The sequence below is a fragment of the Oryctolagus cuniculus genome, chromosome 20 (assembly GCF_051225735.1).
Source record: "Oryctolagus cuniculus isolate XC-2025 breed Fujian yellow rabbit chromosome 20, ASM5122573v1, whole genome shotgun sequence".
NCBI classification, from domain to species: Eukaryota; Metazoa; Chordata; class Mammalia; order Lagomorpha; family Leporidae; genus Oryctolagus; species Oryctolagus cuniculus.
Genome location: NC_142886.1, coordinates 17,719,944 through 17,738,682, shown reverse-complemented (window position 1 = coordinate 17,738,682; position 18,739 = coordinate 17,719,944). Strand labels below are relative to the sequence as shown.

At 53.4% G+C, this 18,739-nt stretch overlaps 1 protein-coding gene across 20 annotated transcripts in view; it reads left to right on the top strand.

Annotated features, from left to right (window-relative positions):
* The first annotated feature begins 328 nt into the window (after nt 1-328).
* Nucleotides 329-18,739, top strand: part of TMEM229B (transmembrane protein 229B) — a 57,997-nt gene continuing 39,586 nt past the window's right edge. For 15 of the 20 annotated variants that reach the window (XR_007916881.3, XR_007916880.3, XM_051839741.3 and 12 more), the window contains exon 1: nt 670-833. The gene's annotated coding sequence lies outside the window, so the exon portion shown is untranslated. Of the gene's footprint in view, nt 484-612; nt 834-14,808; nt 14,943-18,739 lie in introns of those variants that run through there. The other 5 variants (XM_070065127.2, XM_070065126.2, XM_051839730.3 and 2 more) reach the window with 3 other exon arrangements.

The following is an 18,739-nucleotide window of genomic DNA, read 5'->3' as shown; positions in this document are numbered from 1 at the left end:
GAACACATTCCGTTTATCTTGGCGGCACACATGAAATCGTGGACGTTGGAGACTCAGCCCTCGCCATAGGCAAATTCCTCCACTTTCATAGGCCTCAGTTTCTCCATCTTGGAGATGGGGATCATAAAAAACAAAAGACCTTGCACGGCTGTTTCACGAGGCCGGCGCACAGTGGGCCTGCAACACCAGGGCACGGGTGGTTCTCAGGGAGCCCAGGCCTGCGGGACACCCACAGTGGATGCTATACACGCGGTCCCAGCGACTCCTGCGAGCTGGGAGGTGCCCCCTCGCCCTGCGGACACCTTAAATGCAGGCGGGGTGGCGGGGAGCCCTGCATCACAGCCCCACCTGCGCTGCAGGCGCCCCCTGCTGCAGGAAGCGGCCAGGTCGGCGCCGGCGGGTGAGCAAGGAGTTAAGCCGGGCCGGGGGCAGAGCGCCTGTCAGACACGAGCATGTGCAGTTTGCACCGCATCCGTACTATGGGTGAGTGCCGCCGCCGCCGCAGCGAGGGGCTCCGTTGCTCCCGAGCCGCGGCGGCTGCAGCCCCCCGGCCCCCGCGCCGGCGAGCGCTGCGGGACTAGGCGCGGCGCCGAGGGCCAGGCGGCTCGGGGTGGGGGGTGGGGGGGACGCGCGGCCCGCAAGTCGGCGCGGGGGGAGCCGGAGCGCCGGGCGTGGGGGCGGGGAGCAGGCGGCGCAGGAGAGCGCCCCGAGTCCCGGCGCGGGAGGAGGAGCGGAGCCTGCCGGGGAGACGGCGCTCCTGGCGGCACCTGCGCCCGGCGGGCGGCCGGCCCTGCCCTGCCCCTGCCCCTGCCCGCCGCCCCGACCCCGCACCGGTAGGTGTCCTCGATGCCCGCAGAGAGAGGGAAAGAGAGGCCTTTCCGCCGGCCGCCTGGAGAGGTGGCCGCGCCGGCCGGGCAGCGCCGAGCGCCGGGGGGCGCGGGCGATGGGGGCAGTGATGGGGAAGACCGGGCGCCCGGGCTGGGGGCACTGCCGGATTTCGCTTCCTCTCTTTGCTTTCGGTTTCGAAGCGGCTGCCCCGGGCCCGAGAGCGAGCTGCAGATGATTTGGTGCGCCCGAGGCTGGCTTCCCTGCGGGGGATGGGCGCCCAGGGGGGCGTGTTGGGGAAGGGGGTGCACGCTGGCAACTTTCCCGGCCTGAAACAAAGGGGTGTCGGGGCGAGACGAGGGGGAAGGGGCCAAAGCCGGGGATCGCCGGCCGCGGAGGGTGGACACCTCTTCCCCCGGCGAAGAGCACCCCGCAGGCTTCCTCGGGAGGACGGAGGAGGGCGCCCGTCTGGGTGGAACTGGGGAGCCAGGGCTTGGCGCTGGGAGCCCGGCCCCTGCTGAGTTTGAGGCTGAGGACTTTGCGGAAGGGGAGGGGGCGCCTTCAAAATGACCCTGCTGCCTTCTGCGGCGGAGGTTGGCGAAGCTGGGGGACTGCGCACCTGGGCGTCCTGTTCTGCCCAGGTCCATGCCAGGGCTGGCTCAGCCCCCGGGCTGCCACTCTCCACCTGCCCTCGCCGGGCGCTGGAGGGCTGGGATGGAGAGCATTACAGCCCTGCTCCTAGCAAGGACGCAGGCTCTGGCGGCTTTCCCAGGTGTCTTCCTTCCCCTCCGTGCGTGCCCAGCCAGAGGCCGACCCCCTTCGCTCCTCGGCTGAGGCTAACTGTGGCTCCTTTCTCTCTCCAGGGTCTCCTTGGGGGGATATGTTAGGTTGCCCGAGGTGCAGCGCCTGGGTGCAGGTCAGATGCTGCTTCAAGGTTCTTCCCAGAGGATAAGAGCAGGACCCCAGGGAGGGCGTCTGCCAGCGCCCCCCTGGGGACTGCGCTCACTAATTCTGTGTTCTCACCACCCTAGTAACCAATGAGCCGGGTCACACAGAGGCCCTGCTGTACTAGGAAGAGGAGCCCAGACCAGAGCTCAGTGGCCTGCCTGGGACTGCTTCAGGGTCTTTCTTGCAAGAAAACCAAGAGCTAGGACCCAGGTCCCCAATCCCTGACCCCATGTCTCCAGGTTGCAGGTGCCGCCCGCTCCAGGCTGGCTTGCCTGTGACCAGTGGTCCCCATCATGGGGCAGGAAGCCCTTCGGAGTTCAGGTTTATCCTGGTAGGAAACTTAGATTCATCTGTGTGCCTCTGGAGTCAGGCTCTGGACTACCCCGTGTCTCTCCTGTCTGCTCCCAAGAGTGAGCTAATGAGTAGAGACTGAGGGCGAGCCTGCCAGGACACCTTGCTCTAGAGACACGAGAGGGTGGGCTGAAATGAAGCTTTGAGTTTGGAGACAGAGATAGCAACTGGAAAGATGGGGAGGCCGGTGGGGGGAGCTGGTCCTTGGAGGGAATGAGGAGCTGATTAATGTTGACTTTGGCAACTTGAAAGGACAGGCTCCAGGGAGGTTTCAGGACCAGAAACACGTAGCAGGTGAAGGCGGTGTCCCCTGAGCTGAGTGAGATCTGTGGCCCTGGAAATCGTGGCTAAAGTCAGGCCAGGTGCTGGAGGCCTGCCCCCCACTCCTGCAGCGATGAGAGAGTGGGCTTTTCTGCGGACTGGCTGTACCCTACAGGTTCTGACAGTGCGATGATGGAGAACCCCATAACTCCCCGACCCCCTCTTTGAAAATGATGAGGCATGAATTTTTTGCATTTATAAAGTGATTTAAGAGCCTTGGGTCCTTGGCGGAAAGATCTTACGTGAGTGAGTGAGCACTAAACTGTTGCTTTCAGTTGTATCAGATTTACGTATTGTTTTTTCAAGGGAAGGGTGTCATTTTACTGCAAGGGGCTAAATTACAGCTTTTGAGATAGGGAAGCTCTGGTGTTGGCTTTAGAAGTGTAGAGGAGCCCTGCTACAGCCCGTAGGCAGCCATGTGTTTCTCTCTGCTCTCTGGGACATCTTGGAGCTCCTTCCTGGCGGGGGTTTATCTGGCAGATGGTTGTCCAGCTGGGCGTCAGTGACAGTCACCCTCGGAGCCCGGAGCAGGGTCTGCAGTGTTGCTAAAGGAGAGCGCTGGGGAGGGACAGTCCAGTGAAGCAGCGTGGTCCTGCCCAGCAGCCCTATCAGATCTGGCTGTCCTTGAGGGGAGGGAAGGGACGGCTGACTCTCCCACTGCCAGCGTGAACACAAATATCGATTCACACCACCCCTCCCCGCACCCAGTCACACACAAGGTGGGTAGTGTTTTATTAGCAGTAGTATTGTTTAATCTCAGGATCGTTCCTTGTAAGGTGTGGATCATTTATGACTTGGCAAAACCTCAGCTCCCGTCCGTCCTTTAGGCAGTACCTGTCCGAGGAGGGGGTGTTGGAAGAGTTTTGAAGTTCAAGGCAGCCTTTGGCTGGGTTCCCTGCCCCTTAGAGCTTCTCAGGACTCAGAGCCTTTGTGTCTGAAAAGGGAGATGTAGGCTGACTTTGGAGGAAGTGGCATGATTGCTTATTCTGGCCCCCTCCCTGCTTTTTTCTTTCTTTTTTTTTTTTTAATGTTTACTTATATACTTTCATCTACTTGAAAGAGAGAGAGAGAGAGGTTATCTTCCATCTGCCAGTTCACTCCCCAAATGCTCACAACCACCAGGGCTGGGTCGGGCCATACTCCACCCTTGTCTCCCACTGGGTGGCAGGGGCCCTCTGCACTTGAGCCACACCTGTGGCCTCCCAGGATGCAGTAGCAGGAAGCTGGACAAGCAGCCGAGCAGTGAGGGCTCCAGCTGGCGATGCTGGTGTGGGCTGTGGTATCTGAAGCAGTCGCTTAACCTGCTGCACCACGATGCGCGCCCCTTGAGGGAAACTGAGTCACACTGAGAGTTACACGTTAGCTGTGCTGTGGGTGAATGCATGTGTTCAGGAAGTTTTCCTTTCCTGGGATCTAAGAGTATTTAGAGTCACGTACCCTAATTGGAGGGTCACACTTGTTCACTGTGACATAAAGATGCGTTGGTAGAATTCAGACACCTGAGTGCTTGGTTCAAGATGCACATTGGCCTCAGACTCTGAGCTGTGGGCTGCTCCCTGCTGCCGGGCTGGAGTGGGGAAAAGGTGGGTTTTACACACACAGGCGGGGCTGAGGAAGTCATCCATCACGGTCCCAGGATGCGCAGGAGGCCCTGCCCCTTCCCAGGGCTCCCTCCATCAGGCTGCAGATGGCGACGCCTGCCCTCCTCCGCCAAGGAGCTGAATTCCATGTCCGTTTTAAACCAGTTCCCCTGGGTGTACACTTAGTGGGGCTGACGCCACAGTGAGATGTTGGCCCCCGCTCCTTGGGAGGACAGTGCTGAAGGGCAGCTCCTCATCCTCTCCTGGTGCTGGTGTTTCTGCTCTGGGGTAGGTCGTAGTCCGGTCTGGCAACCTCAAGAGCAACCAGTCATTGCCAATCTCCATTTCTGAGCACCCAGGTCCCTTCCGTGGTCCATAACTCTGCTGCCTCCCAGGGAGAATAGGGGCCTTTTGGGGCTCTTGGCTCCCCTTACGGCTGGTGTTGCAGAAGAGGTGCCATCTTTGAAATGAGGGACAGCAGGCTGCATGGGCAGGTCTTGTGTCCTCGGGTTACTGCTTCATCCTGCCGATCCTGCCAGCCAGTGTGTGGAGCCTGAACAGATAAGAGGACTTCATCGGCGAGAGCGCTCTCTGCCACTCTTTTTCTTTCCAGAACACACTGTTCTTCCCACGTTCAGAACGTACTAGACTATCTGTTTCCGGCCGCTTTCACACTTGGCCTTGGAGGACGAAGGCCTTCTAGCTGGTTCAGTCATTCACTGTTTCCATTTTCAAGGGGCACCCCTGTCCTCTGAGCTTCTGGAGTGGTCCGTGACTCCTCTCGGAAAGGTCACTCACTGTGCGTCTTAGTAGGGCCTTGACACCAGCCCCGAGGAGTTAGGGATGCCAGCCAAGAAGGAGACTGTACAGCCACAAAGAGAGGATTCTTTTCTGAACTTCAGAGGGGCGATTCATGCTTCCAGAGAAAACGTGCTTCCTGGCGCTCCACGGTTTCATTGCTTCCTGAGTCAGCAGAGGGGCAGGCCCGGGACAGCCAGGAGCCCACCTTGTAGACAGTAACTGCCATAATTTGAAGCACTCTCAGGGAACTGCTGTTAACCCCCTGGCAACCTCCATGTCCTTTTTTATTTATTTTTTAAAATATGCTTTCTTTTTTACTTATTTGAAAGGCAGAGTGACAGAGAGAGGACGAGAGAGAGAGAGAGAGAGAGAGAGCGCGCAAGCGAGTTCTTGCATCTGCTGGTTCACTCCTCAAATGGCCACAATAGCCGAGGCTGGGCCAGACTGAAGCCAGAATCCAGGAGCTTCTTCTAGGTCTCCCACATGGGTGCAGGGACCCAAGCACTTGGGCCATCTTCTGCTGCTCTCCCAGGTGCGTTATCAGGGAGCTGGATTGGAAGTGGAGCAGCCGGGACTCGAACCGTGCTCCTTTCAGATGCCAGCCCCTCCCCATGTCCTTTTTCATGCTGTCCTTGGCAAGACCGTGTTAGATTGCCTAGTGCTTAGGAGCAACCTCCCCCTTGTTCCTGATCAAAAAGTCTCTCCAAAGCCAGGAGTAAAGCAACCAGGGCTTTGGTCTCACTTTAGTTGACCGTGTTAAGACAAATGCGGTCCCAAATTTTTTATACAAGGGTACTTCACAAAGTTCATAAAAAACAGAAGTAAAAGATAATTTTATTTTGGTGCATAACATTTGAAATCTAGGCATAGTTTTTTCATAATATACATTTTCATGACCTTCCTCCAGACCCCTTGTTGTGCTGTTGTTAGCATAATCATGGGATGACCTCCTGATACTAACCTGTAGATACCTTGTTTGTTTAAAGATGTATTTTTTATGTATTTGAAAGGCAGAGAGAGAGACTTTCCATTTGCTGCTTCACTCCCCAGATGGCTGCAATGGCTGGGGCTGGGCCAGGAGCCTCCTTCAGGTCCCTGTTGAGGGTGCAGGAGCCCAAGGACTTGGGCCATCCTCCATTGCTTTCCCAGGTGCACCAGCAGGGAGCTGGGTTGGAAGTGGAGCAGCTGGGACTTAGAATGGGTGCCCACGTGGGATGCCGGTACTGCAGGTGGCAGCTTAACCTGCTACACTACAGTGCTGGCCCCTGTAGATACCATAAAGCTGCAGTTTCAGGCAGATGATGAACATTTTTAAATCATCAGCTGGTAGGGCTGGCGCTGTGGCACAGTGGTAATGCCGCCACCTTCAGTGCTGGAATCCCATATAGGTGCCAGGTTGAGTCCCGGCTGCTCCACTTCTGATCCAGCTCTCTGCTATGGCCTGGGAAAGTAGTAGAAGATGGCCCAAGTCCTTGGGCCCCTGCACCCACATGGGAAACCCGGAAGAAGCTCCTGGCTCCTTGGATGTGATCAGATACCCAGATTTCTAGGTCACTGGGCAATGATGTCATTTGTGTGGCAACTGATGGTTGGCAAAGACTTAAAGAATCAGGAAATCTGGGATCTCTTCCTGCCTTGTTTACTGGTGTGACCTTGGACAGCCCATTTCAGGCCTCTGAGACTTCTTGTCACAAAGGAAACTTCAGCTGACATCAGTGACAGCCGCCATTACCAGGAACTTCTATGTACCAGCCACTGGGCTAAGCACTTCTCATATGGTTGCTTTTTCTCACAGCAATGAAATAGCTCCTATTAATTACCCCCATTTTACGGCTGGAAAAACTGAGACTGCGTATGACTTGCCATGATGGCCTATATCATACCGCTTGTTAAGTGTCCAAACTGGAATTTAAACTGAGATCCATCTGAGTCTGTTCTACAGCCTTGGGTTGGGCGATGGAGCAAATGCTGGGGAAAGGGTAAAAGTGGAGGGAGTGTTGGTTGGGATGCTTTGAGGATGAGGTGGACATTGTGGTGCAGTGGATTAAGCTGCTGCCACATTGGAGTTGTCTGGGAAGAGTTCTGCCTCTTCTACCATCCAGCTTCCTGCCCATGTGCGTCTGCAACACACAGGTGATGGCTCAAGTACTTGGGTCCCTGCCACCCACCTGTGAGACTCAGATGGGGTTCTGGGGTGCTGGCTTTGGGCTGGCTCAGCCCTGGCTGTTGCAGACATTTGGGGAGTGAACCAGCAGTGTTCACACTCCCCAAAGATATCTCTCTCTTGTTCTTCCAAAAGAAAAAAATGCTCATGGAAAGATGGAAATTTTAAAAAAGCTTATTTTGGTTCCCCAAATTTTGAAATCTACATTTTGGAATGTGTTTTTGCACAATACACATTTTTCATGAGCTTTTTAAAAAAATTTATTTATTTGAAAATCAGAGTTACAGAGAGACAGATGGAGAGAGAGAGAGAGAGAGAGAGAGAGAGAGAGGTCTTCCATCTGCTGGTTCACTCCCCAGGTGGCTGCAATGGCCTGAGCTGTATGGATCCAAAGTCAAGAGCCAGAAACTTCCTCTGGGTCTCCCATGTGGGTGCAGGAGCCCAAGGAGTTGGGCCATCTTCCACTGCTTTCCCAGGCCATAGCAGAGAGCTGGGTCGGAAGTGGAACAGCCAGGACTCAAACTGGCACCCTCATGGGATGCTGGCACTGCAGGTGGCAGCTTTACCCACCATGCCACAGCACGGCCCCTCTATGAGCTTTTTGAAAGCTCCCCAGGAGTGTAAGAAGGAAAAGTGATATGGATTAAGCACTTCTGGTAAAGGGAGATGGAAGGGGCCAGTACTGTGGCGTAGTGGGTAAAGCTGCCGCCTACAGTGCTGGCGTCCCATATGGGTGCTGGGCCCCTGCACCCTCGTAGGAGATCCTGAAGAAGCTTCTGGCTCCTGACTTCAGATCGACACAGCTCTGGCCTTTGCAGCCAGCTGGGGAGTGAACCAGCGGATGGAAGACCTCCCTCTTTGCCTCTACTTTTCTCTCTGTGTAACACTGACTTTTAAATAAAAAATAAATCTTAAAAAAAAGGGGGAGATGGAAATGCAGATTCTTTTTTTTTTTAATTGTGATTTTATTTGCAAGGCAGAGAGACAGAAAGAGATCTTCCATTTGCTGGTTCCCTCCGCAAATGCCTGCAACAGCCAGGCTGGACCAGGCCTGAAGCCAGGAGCTGAGAACTCAATCCAGGTCTCCCACATGGGTGGCAGGGACATAACTACTGAAGCCATTGGCTGCTATCTCCCATGGCGTACATTAGCCGGAAGTTGGAATCAGTAGCAGAGCCGAGACTGGAACCCAGGCACCCTGCTGTGGGATGCAGGTGTTCCAAGCAGAGTTTTGTTTTTTTTTTTTTTTTTTACAGGCAGAGTCAGACAGTGAGAGAGACAGAGAGAAAGGTCTTCCTTCCGTTGGTTCACCCCCAAAATGGCTGCTACAGCCAGCATGCTGCGGCCGGTGCACTGCGCCGATCCGAAGTCAGGAACCAGGTGCTTCCGCCTGGTCTCCAATGCAGGTGCAGGGCCCAAGCACTTGAGCCATCCTCCACTGCCTTTCCAGGCCACAGCAGAGAGCTGGACTGGAAGAGGAGCAACCAGGACAGAATCCAGAGCTCCAACCAGGACTAGAACCCGGGGTGCCTGTGCCGCAGGTAGAGGACTAGCCAAGTGAGCTGTGGCGCCGGCCCCAAGCAGAGTCTTAACTGCTGTTCCGAACACCCATCACCCCCTATTTCATTTTAATGCCAACAAGCAGGTACTGTGGCATGGTGGTTAAGCTACCACTTAGAACAACCAGAAGGCCTGAGATTAAGTCCCACCTTCGCTTTCCTGCTAACTTTCATGCCTGGGAAGGCAGCAGGTGATGGTGCAACTACTTGGGTCCCTGCTACCCATGTGGGAGACCCGGATGGAGTCCTAGACTCCTGGCTTCAGCCTGGGCCAGCCCTGGCTGTCATAGGCATTTGGAAAGTGAACCAGTAGATGAATGATCTCTTCTGTCTCTCCTTTTCTCTCTGTCACTCTTTCAAGTAAATAAATAAATACATGAACTTAAAAAAACAACAATCCAACACTTCCACCTTTCATCTGAAGTTTCTGGGGGGAGAAGCCCCAGGTGAAGGCAGTGATAAGCTTGTGCCGTGGGTCTCCAGGGCTTGGGAACTCAGCTGATGCCTTCCGGGTGACTCTGTGCTGGTGGGAACATGGCCCCTCTGCTGCCTTAGTGCCACTTAGAAGGGCAAGACCAAACCGTCAGGTCAGCTCAGCACAGGAACTCAAGTCCTGGCTGCTTTGTTCGTGGAATTGAGATTTTTTTTCTTTTAAGATTTATTTATTTGAAAGGCAGAGTGACAGAGGACAGGGAGACACATACACACACACACACACACACACACATATTTAGAGAGAGAGAGAGAGAGAGAGAGAGAGAGAGAGAGAGAATGACTTTCCATCTACTGCTTCACTCCCCAGATGCTGGGCCAGGCCAAAACCAGGAGCCAGGAGCTCCATCTGGGTCTTCCATGTGGGTGGCAGAGACCCAAGTACTCGGGCCACCCGCTGCCTGCTGTCTCCCAGCAAATTAGAGGATTGCCGCACTGGACTCCATCCAGTGTTCCAGTATGGAATGCAGGTGTCGAAGCGGCGGCTTGACCCACCATGCCACAATGCCAGCCCCAAGGATGTGGGCTATCTTGAATTCCCTTTAACAAAGCTCTGTCTAAGGACCTGGGGTTCTCTCGTTCATTGCCACATCTTCTGTTTTCATTTCATCATTTTCAAAGTTAAGGAGCAAATACTTGGTGAAGGTTATTTGCCATTGCTAGTGACTAGTGTCGGTTTTTGTCTCCTACACTGAGCAATGGGGTCTTACCCCTGAGTTTTAGATGCTGAGTCCCCTGTCTGTCCCTGTTTCTGCACTTTTTCCCTAGCTCCTATGGTCCTACACCACTCATTTCTATGGCTGTTACCATTCCATGGGCTGGGTGGTGGTGGTGGTGAGAAAGACAATTTTAGTTGGTACGGGCACAGACTTTTTTTTTTTAGATTTTTATTTATTTATCTGAAAGGTAGAGTTACAGAGAGAGGAAGAGACAGAGAGAGAGGTCTTCTGTCTGCTGGTTTACTCCTGAAATGGCCACAACACCTGGAGCTGGGCTGATCCGAAGCCAGGAGCTTCTTTTCCAGGTTTCCCGTGTGAGTGCAGGGGCCCAAGCACTTGGGCCATCTTCTACTGTCTTCCCAGGCCATCAGCAGGGAGCTGGATCAGAAGGGGAGCATCTGGGACTCGAACCGGCGCCTATATGGGATGCTGGTGCTACAGGCGGAGGCTTAGCCCAATAGACATTTCATTTGAATAGCTGTGTTGCAAGTGCTTTTGAAGAAACATGACTCACTGGGATGTACTCACAAAGCAACTGAATTTGGCCTCCCACTGTCCTTCTGTGTTTATTCAGTGGGATTAGTTCTTTCCTAGCCCCGGGATGAAAACTTGGTCAGTCATAGGCATAAGAAAATCTTAAGGCCACTTTAAGACACAGACCCAGTCTCATTTTGGTGATTACTACATCTGTTCCTTTGTCACTGGGCTGAGAGGGCCTGGGTAGGACCCTCGAGCCAGCACTGCTGCCCAGTGGCCTCCAGCTCTCTGGGCCTGGCAGGTACTTGCTGCTGGGTTTCTCAGAGAACCCCCCCCCCCATGCTATGATGTCTCGCTTCCAGTCGTCTTGAAAACAGCAAATCCTGCTTTATTCTAGATATTAGCTTCTTTCTCAGCCTTAGATCCAGCACTGCACTTCCTGTCTCCTTTGGCTAAGGTGCTTCTGTCTGTCCAGGTGGCCCTGTAGGACAAGACATGTTCTGACCTTGTGCCGGCCCTCTTTTGTAGTTGGCTGTCATTAAGGAAACACTCACACTTCCTTTGGTGCAGTGTCCCTGGACATGCAGGCCGACCCCCACGGAGCTGCTCCCTGGGCTTCCCTGACAGCAGGTGGCCAGCCTGTGTGTTGTCTTTGGGGAGTCAAGGTGGTGGTTAGAGCCAATGCACTCTGTTTCCTGGGGAGTCTTGTTGAAGCCCTCGCATCAGCTTGCCCTGAAGGCTGGTGTCCCATAGGATAGGGGGAACGCCTCCTTCCTCCAACAATCCCAGATTCCCCCAGAGATGCTCCCGCAGCGGGTACATTCCAGCCCTTCAATGTCTCAGCCAGGGGGAGGGCTTCTCTCATGGTCTCTTGGACATGTGTGTCCTTGTCCCCATCACACTTGCGAGCATTTTTTTTTTTTTATTTGAGAGGTAGAGTTACAGACAGTGAGAGGTAGAGACAGAGAGGAAGGTCTTCCATCCATTGGTTCACTCCCCAGATGACTGCAACGGCCAGAGCTGCGCCGATCCGAAGCCAGGAGCCAGGTGATTCTTCCTGGTCTCCCATGTGAGTGCAGGGGCCCAAGGACCTGGGCCATCCTTCACTGCACTCCCGGACCACAGCAGAGAGCCGGATTGGAAGAGGAGCAGCCAGGACTAGAACTGGTGCCCATATGGAATGCCAGTGCTGCAGGTGGAGGATTAACCTACTGTGCCACGGTGCCGGCCCCAACAATTGCGAGTATTGTATCTGTTCTAGTTCAGTGTCTTAGTCAGGCTTTCGATTTATCATCTTCTATATGAATATTCTCAAAACCATACCTGCCACAATAAGGCCATGGTTTCATGAATATATTGTTTAGGATAAGGCTCTAGGATATATTTAACTAAGTAAAAGCTCACTTAAATAAGAAGGCTGGGGTGGGCCTTGGGCACAGTGTCTGAGACATCGCTAGCAGAGTGGCTGGTTGGAGTCCTGGCTTTCCTTCCTCTTCTGGCTTCCTGCTGATGCATAAACCTGCGTGAAGTACTTGGGCCCCTGCCACCCACATGGGATCCCCGGATTGAGTTCCTGGCTCCTGGCTTCAGCTTGGCTCAGCCCTGGCTGTTGCAGGCATTTGAGGAATGAACCAGTGGATAGATCTTTATCTGTGTCTGTCTCTGCCTCTCTGTCCTTCAAATAAATAAGATAAATCAATACAATGAAAAGGTTATGGACAACAAGTAACGCTTATGGAGTACTTGTCATGCCAAGTACTGATTTTAGTAAATGTGCTCCCTCACTTAATCCTCATAGGGAGGTAGTTGTATTATCTCTGTGTTTTTTTTTTTTTTTTAAGATTTATTTATTTATTTGAAAGCAGAGTTACACAGAGAGAGGAGAGGCAGAAAGAGAGAGAGAGAGGTCTTCCATCTGCTGGTTCACTTCCAAATTGGCCGCAACGGCTGGAGCTGTGCCGATCTGAAGCCACGAGCCAGGAGCTTCTTCTGGGTCTCTCATGCAGGTACAGGGGCCCAAGGACTTGGGCCATCTTCTATTGCTTTCCCAAGCCATAGCAGAGAGCTGGATCGGAAGAGGAGCAGTCGGGACTTGAACCGGTGCTCATATGGGATGCTGGCACTGCAAGCTGCTATGCCACAGTGCCAGCCCCTTCTCTATTTTACAAATGAGCAAACAGGCAGAGAGAGCTTATTCACCTTGTCCAGGGTCACAAGGCTGGCATCAGAGAGCCGGTGTTCAAAGGGAAGGAGTCTGACCTGGGAGTGGGCCATTTTATTTTATTAATTTTTTTTGACAGGCAGAGTGGACAGTGAGAGAGACAGACAGAGAGAAAGGTCTTCCTTTTGCCATTGGTTCACCCTGCAATGGCCGCTGCAGCCGGTGGCTGCGGCCGGCGCACTGCGCCGATCCGAAGGCAGGAGCCAGGTACTTATCCTGGTCTCCCATGGGGTGCAGGGCCCAAGCACTTGGGCCATCCTCCACTGCACTCCCTGGCCACAGCAGAGCTGGCCTGGAAGAGGGGCAACCAGGACAGAATCTGGCGCCCCGACCGGGACTAGAACCCAGTGTGCCGGTGCCGCTAGGTGGAGGATTAGCCTACTGAGCCACGGCGCCAGCTTATTTTATTTTTTTGAAGGTTTTTATTTAATGAATACAGATTTTCATGTGTACAGCTTTTAGGGATATAGTGTTTCTTCCTCCCATACCCGCCCTGCCACCCCCACTCCCATCCCACCTCCCACTCCCTCTCCCATTCCATTTTCCATTAAGATTCATTTTTAGGGCCGGTGCCCCGGCTCACTAGGCTAATCTTCCACCTTCAGCGCTGGCACACCGGGTTCTAGTCCCGGTCGGGGCGCCGGATTCTGTCCCGGTTGCCCCTCTTCCAGGCCAGCTCTCTGCTGTGGCCCGTGAGGGCAGTGGAGGATGGCCCAAGTGCTTGGGCCCTGCACCCCATGAGAGACCAGGAGAAGCACCTGGCTCCTGGCTTCGGATCAGCGCGGTGCGTAGGCCACAGTGCGCCAGCAGCAGTGGCCATTAGGGGGTGAACCAACGGAAAAGGAAGACCTTTCCCTCTGTCTCTCTCTCTCACTGTCCACTCTGCCTGTCAAAAAAAAAAAAAAAAGGTTCATTTTTAGTTGACTTTATATACACAGATCAACTCTTTACTAAAGAGAAATTTCAACTATTTGCACCCACACAGACACACACAGTATAAAGTACTGTTTGAAACTAGTTTTACCGTTAATTCTCATAGTGCAACTCATTAAGGACAGAGGTCCAGCATGGGGAGTAAGTGCACAGTGACTCCTGTTGTTGCTCTAACCATTGGCACTCTTATTTATGACGTCAGTAATCACCCGAGGCTCTTGACATGAGCTGCCAAGGCTATGGAAGCCTCTTGAGTTCACAAACTCCGTCAGTTTTTAGAAGAGTGGGCCCCCTTTTTTTTTTTTTTTTTGACAGGCAGAGTGGACAGTGAGAGAGACAGAGAGAAAGGTCTTCCTTTGCTGTTGGTTCACCCTCCAATGGCCACCGCGGCCGGCGCGCTGCGGCCGGCGCGCTGCGGCCGGCGCACCGCGCTGATCCGATGGCAGGAGCCAGGAGCCAGGTGCTTTTCCTGGTCTCCCATGGGGCGCAGGGCCCAAGCACCGGCCATCCTCCACTGCACTCCCGGGCCATAGCAGAGGGCTGGCCTGGAAGAGGGGCAACCGGGACAGAATCCGGCGCCCGGACCGGGACTAGAACCCGGTGTGCTGGCGCCGCTAGGCGGAGGATTAGCCTAGTGAGCCACGGCGCCGGCCTAGAAGAGTGGGCCCTTTTAAAGCACTATGCTGTGCTGCTTCGCACAAGGCTGGTGGGCAGCCGTGTCCAGTCGTGAAGGTGGGAAACTCCTTAGGAGGTCAGCTCCACTGTGGATTCTTCAGGCTCTCCGTGCATTGCCCTTTCTTTACTTGCATTTCCAGACTGCACTCCCCTCCCCTCCTTCACTTCCTCCTCTGGCCTTCACCAAAGCACAGGCTGACGAGCCGTGCACATGCCCTCCTGTCTCATCTTGTCCCAGCCCACTGCCTTGGAGGCCCTCGTCTGCTTGAGTGCCACCCTCTCTCTAAAGTCAGAGCCCACTCTGCTGCAAAGGTGTATCTGACCAGAGCCGGTTCTGCTGGGACCTCTTAATGCGCCGGTCATTTCATCACTATGTTGCAATTATTACATGGCTTAAGTAATGGGCAGTTAGCGAGGGCAGATCCTGGTCTCTCCACGCCACTAACTGCCTGTTGCTAATGTTCCAAGCCCCTTGGCCTCTCTGAATCTTGTTTTCATCATCCTTAAAGTGGATGTGGGTTAAATCCTTTCCGTCTATGATATTGTATAATTTTATGTTACTTGATTGTCCCCACTGACCTGACGTCTGGAACATTCTCTTGTGTGTTTTAGTCCGTGCCAGGACAGTTTGCACCAGCTTTTACTCACAGGAAATATTTAATAACGCGAGGTGTTTTACAGGTGGGAAATACTGCGTGAAGTCGGCTCTTGACCTTGACCGACTTCTGGAGACGGCATCTGGTAGATGACCAGTCAGGACTTGGCTGTTGTCTTTTCAGCACTAGTTTATGACAAACGTGTGAGGTCAAGTCTGCTGCGAAACCCACTGTAACTTTCCGGAGGGCCACAGATCTTGATCTGCTGTTTTGCAATCTGGTACGTCCTGAAACCAAAGACAGCTTTTCTTTAACTGGAGTGAAAGCAACAGGTTCCAAACTTACTGAAGTGATCAGGAAATGGAAAGGTGAATCAGTCTGATTGCCTGTGGTGCCGGCTCACCCTGTACCCCAGAAGTATGTAGTTATTACAGGCTAATCAAAAATTAAGATCAGAAAGATTCGAGCAGGGTGGCGGAGTCCCCCAATGCGGAGGGTGAATGAGTGTCCCCAGGCAGTCTCTGCTGTGGGGTCACATAAGTGACAATGTGTGTGCTACATGGTCTTTACAAAAATCAAACACCATTCCCAGTTGCAAGGGTTTCGGGTGAGGGACTGTGGTGCCGTATGGCATTTCTCAACAGAGGCGCCCTTGGCACCAGGGTGGGCTGGTCTTTGGGCTCTTCAGACATGGCACCTCCACACGGGTCCCCGCCTCTTTGGCCCCTCCCCCAGTCCTGAGCCTGGTTCCAACACAACTTCTGTGTTCAGCTGTGTTACCAATTAGGGTTTTTTTTTTTTTCCTAAGATTTGATTGCATGAAGATCTCATTTATCTTGATTTCTAAATTTCTGGTACCCGAGCAGGTGCGTGTGCTCCCTCACCCTGATCCTTGCCTGGGGATCAGTGCCTTCAGGACTCCTGAACCAGGAATGCTCTTCCTCTTCCAACCACAGCAGAGGCTCTGAGCCGGGCGGGGATGCCCTCAGGGTGGGGGGAGCTTGCTGGAGGTTGGCATTTTGGTTTAACACAGAGGAGTCTCTGTAATCCTCTCACCTCAGCTGAATTAGCAGCTCACAAAGAGCGGCTAAGCCTGGCTCCTGGAGGCATTTTCTATATCTGGTTCTTAGGAGGCCAACTGAGCCTTGTTTTCTTAGTGAAGACATTTCAGTAAGTTCATAGGAAATGGAATTCAACATACAAGATTGCTTTGGTGCAAAAAAAAAAAATGGAATCCATGCAACACACATTTTTAAAAACTTCTTATTTATTTCAGAGACACAGGGAGAACACTTTGACCTGCTAGTTCACTCCCCAGATGTCTGCTACGGCTGGGAGCTGGGAATTCAATCCAGGTCTCCCACGTGGTGGCAGGGATCCCAGTACTTGAGCCCTCACCAGCTGCCTCCCAGGGTGTACAGTAGCAGGAAACTAGAAATGGGAATGGACTTGGGAATCAAACCCAGGTACTCCAATATGCCCGGTGTCCCACCTTGCAGCTTAGCCATGAGGTCAAAGCCCCATTCCCCATAAAACACATAGATTATGGAAAAAAAAAAACTATTTTGAAGTCAGCTCATACTTTTAATTCTGTTTTTCTACACACTATTTGATATATCCTCATATTTCTGTCTGGGAAATGCAGCTACTCATTGGAGAGTCAGTTTGTTCCTTAATCCCTGCAGTTGCTGCCATCCAATGTTTTAGGTTTGCAAAGGCAATTTTTTTTTTTTTGACAGGCAGAGTGGACAGTGAGAGAGACAGAGAGAAAGGTCTTCCTTTTACTGTTGGTTCACCCTCCAATGGCCGCTGCGGCTGGCGCAGCGCGCCGATCTGATGGCAGGAGCCAGGTGCTTCTCCTGGTCTCCCATGGGGTGCAGGGCCCAAGCACCTGGGCCATCCTCCACTGCCTTCCCGGGCCACAGCAGAGAGCTGGCCTGGAAGAGGGACAACCGGGACAGAATCCGGCGCCCCGAGCGGGACTAGAACCCGGTGTGCCGGCACCGCAAGGCCGAGGATTAGCCTAGTGAGCCACGGCGCCAGCCTACAAAGGCAAATTTAAGGCATTATGGTGCAGTAGGTTAAGTGGCCTCTTGGGACACCCACATCCCATACCAGCATGCCAGTTGGAGTCCTGGCTCCTCTGCTTCAACTTCCTACTAATGCATCCTGGGAGGCAGCAGCTGACGTCTCAAGAGCTTGAATCTGTGCCACCCACAAGGGGACCCTGATGGAATTCCAGGCTCCTGGCTTTGGCCTGGCCCACCCCTGGCTGTTGGGGGCATATGAGGAGTGAATGACCAGATGGAAGATCTCCCTCTCTCTCTCGCTCTCGCTCACTTGCTCTCGCTCTGTTTTTCAAGTTGTTTAACATAAATAAATCAACGTTTAAAAATTGCTGGCACTGTGGCACAGTGGGTTAGGCTGCCATCTGCCATCCTAGTGGGTGCTGGTTTTTTTTTGGACAGGCAGAATTAGAGAGAGAGAGAGAGAGGGCTTCCTTTCCCTTAGTTCACCCCCAAACTGGCCGCTACGGCCAGTGCATTGTGGCCAGCGTGCTGCGCCGATCCGAAGCCAGGAGCCAGGTGCTTCTCCTGGTCTCCCATGCAGGTGCAGGGCCCAAGCACTTGGGCCATCCTCCACTGCCTTCCTGGGCCATAGCAGAGAGCTGGCCTGGAAGAGGAGCAACTGGGACAGAATCCGGCACCCCGACCGGGACTAGAACCTGTGGTGCCGGCCTTCGTCCCCATTTAGCAGTGATGGCCTTCCCTGTGGGAACTTCGAGCAGCTTCTCCCCGCCATTAAATAACCGGCTGCACGGAGTCTGAGCCGTAGTAGCTGCGGCCTCGCTGCTTTAACCTATTGCAATCCCCCGAGATCCTCACTTCCTGTCTCTGACACAACAGTTTCCATAAATACCCTCAAGCATCCTCCTAGATGCTGTCTACTCATCTCCTCCTCCATTAAGGACGATGTTCCCCCGACCACGCCTGGCACCTGTTGCGTGGGCTTGTCTGAACACACCTCTGCCCGCAGACGTGGAGCCATAGTTCCCTGGCCCCAAGATGATTTGTGGGCTTCTGCCCATCGTCTTTAAGCTGGGAAAAGATGAGATACAATCTGATAGGAATTAATCGGGGCAACGAAATTTCGCATCGTGCCCCATGGAATACTATTCCTAAGCCCTGTGGGTTGACCCCTTGTGCTCCCGTCATCAGGGAGTTTCATGTCAGTATCAGGACAGAAGCCCGAGCTTCCTTCTCCAGGACTGATCCCTTTAAGCCACCCCGCGTCTGCCCACCCCTGCCTTTGACATCGCCCCCTTGCTTCCGGGGGCACACGATCTGCAGTGGTAACTCCCCTTTATTGGCTGTGTTTTTGTAATGCCTGCTACTCACTCTGAATAAAATTCATAGAAAATATGACCTCTCTGTATACATGAAATGTTTAAAGGCAATATAGTGCCTCAACTGTAATCTGAAAAAGAAATAAAAAGTTAGTAATAATATACTATCTTTTTTTAATTAAAGATTTATTTATTTTGAAAAAGTTAGAGAGAGAGAGAGAGAGAGAGAGAGGTCTTCCATCCACTGTTACTACCCACATGGCCACAACAGCCAGGGCTGGGCTGGGCTGGGCTGAAACCAGGAGCCAGGAGCTTCTTCCAGGTCTCCCACGTGGGTGCAGGGGCCCAAGGACTTGGGCCATCTTCTACTGCTTTCCCAGGCCACAGCAGAGAGCTGGATTGGAAGTGGAGTAGCTGGGAATGGAACTGGCACCCATATGAGATGCTGGCATCACAGGTGGCAGCTTTAATCTGCTACGACACAGTGTCAGCCCCCTTGTATTTTTTAAGACATACTTATTTATTTGAAAAGCAGAGTTACAGAGAGAGTAGGGGAGAGAGAGAGAGAGCGAGAGAGAGAGAGAGAGGAGAGAGACATCTTCCATCCACTGATTCATTCCCCAAGTGACTGTAATGGCTGGGGCTGGGGCAGGCTGAAGCTAGGAGCTTGGAACTCTATCTGGTTCTCCCGTATGGGTGGCAGGGACACCTAGCACTTGAGCCATTTTCCA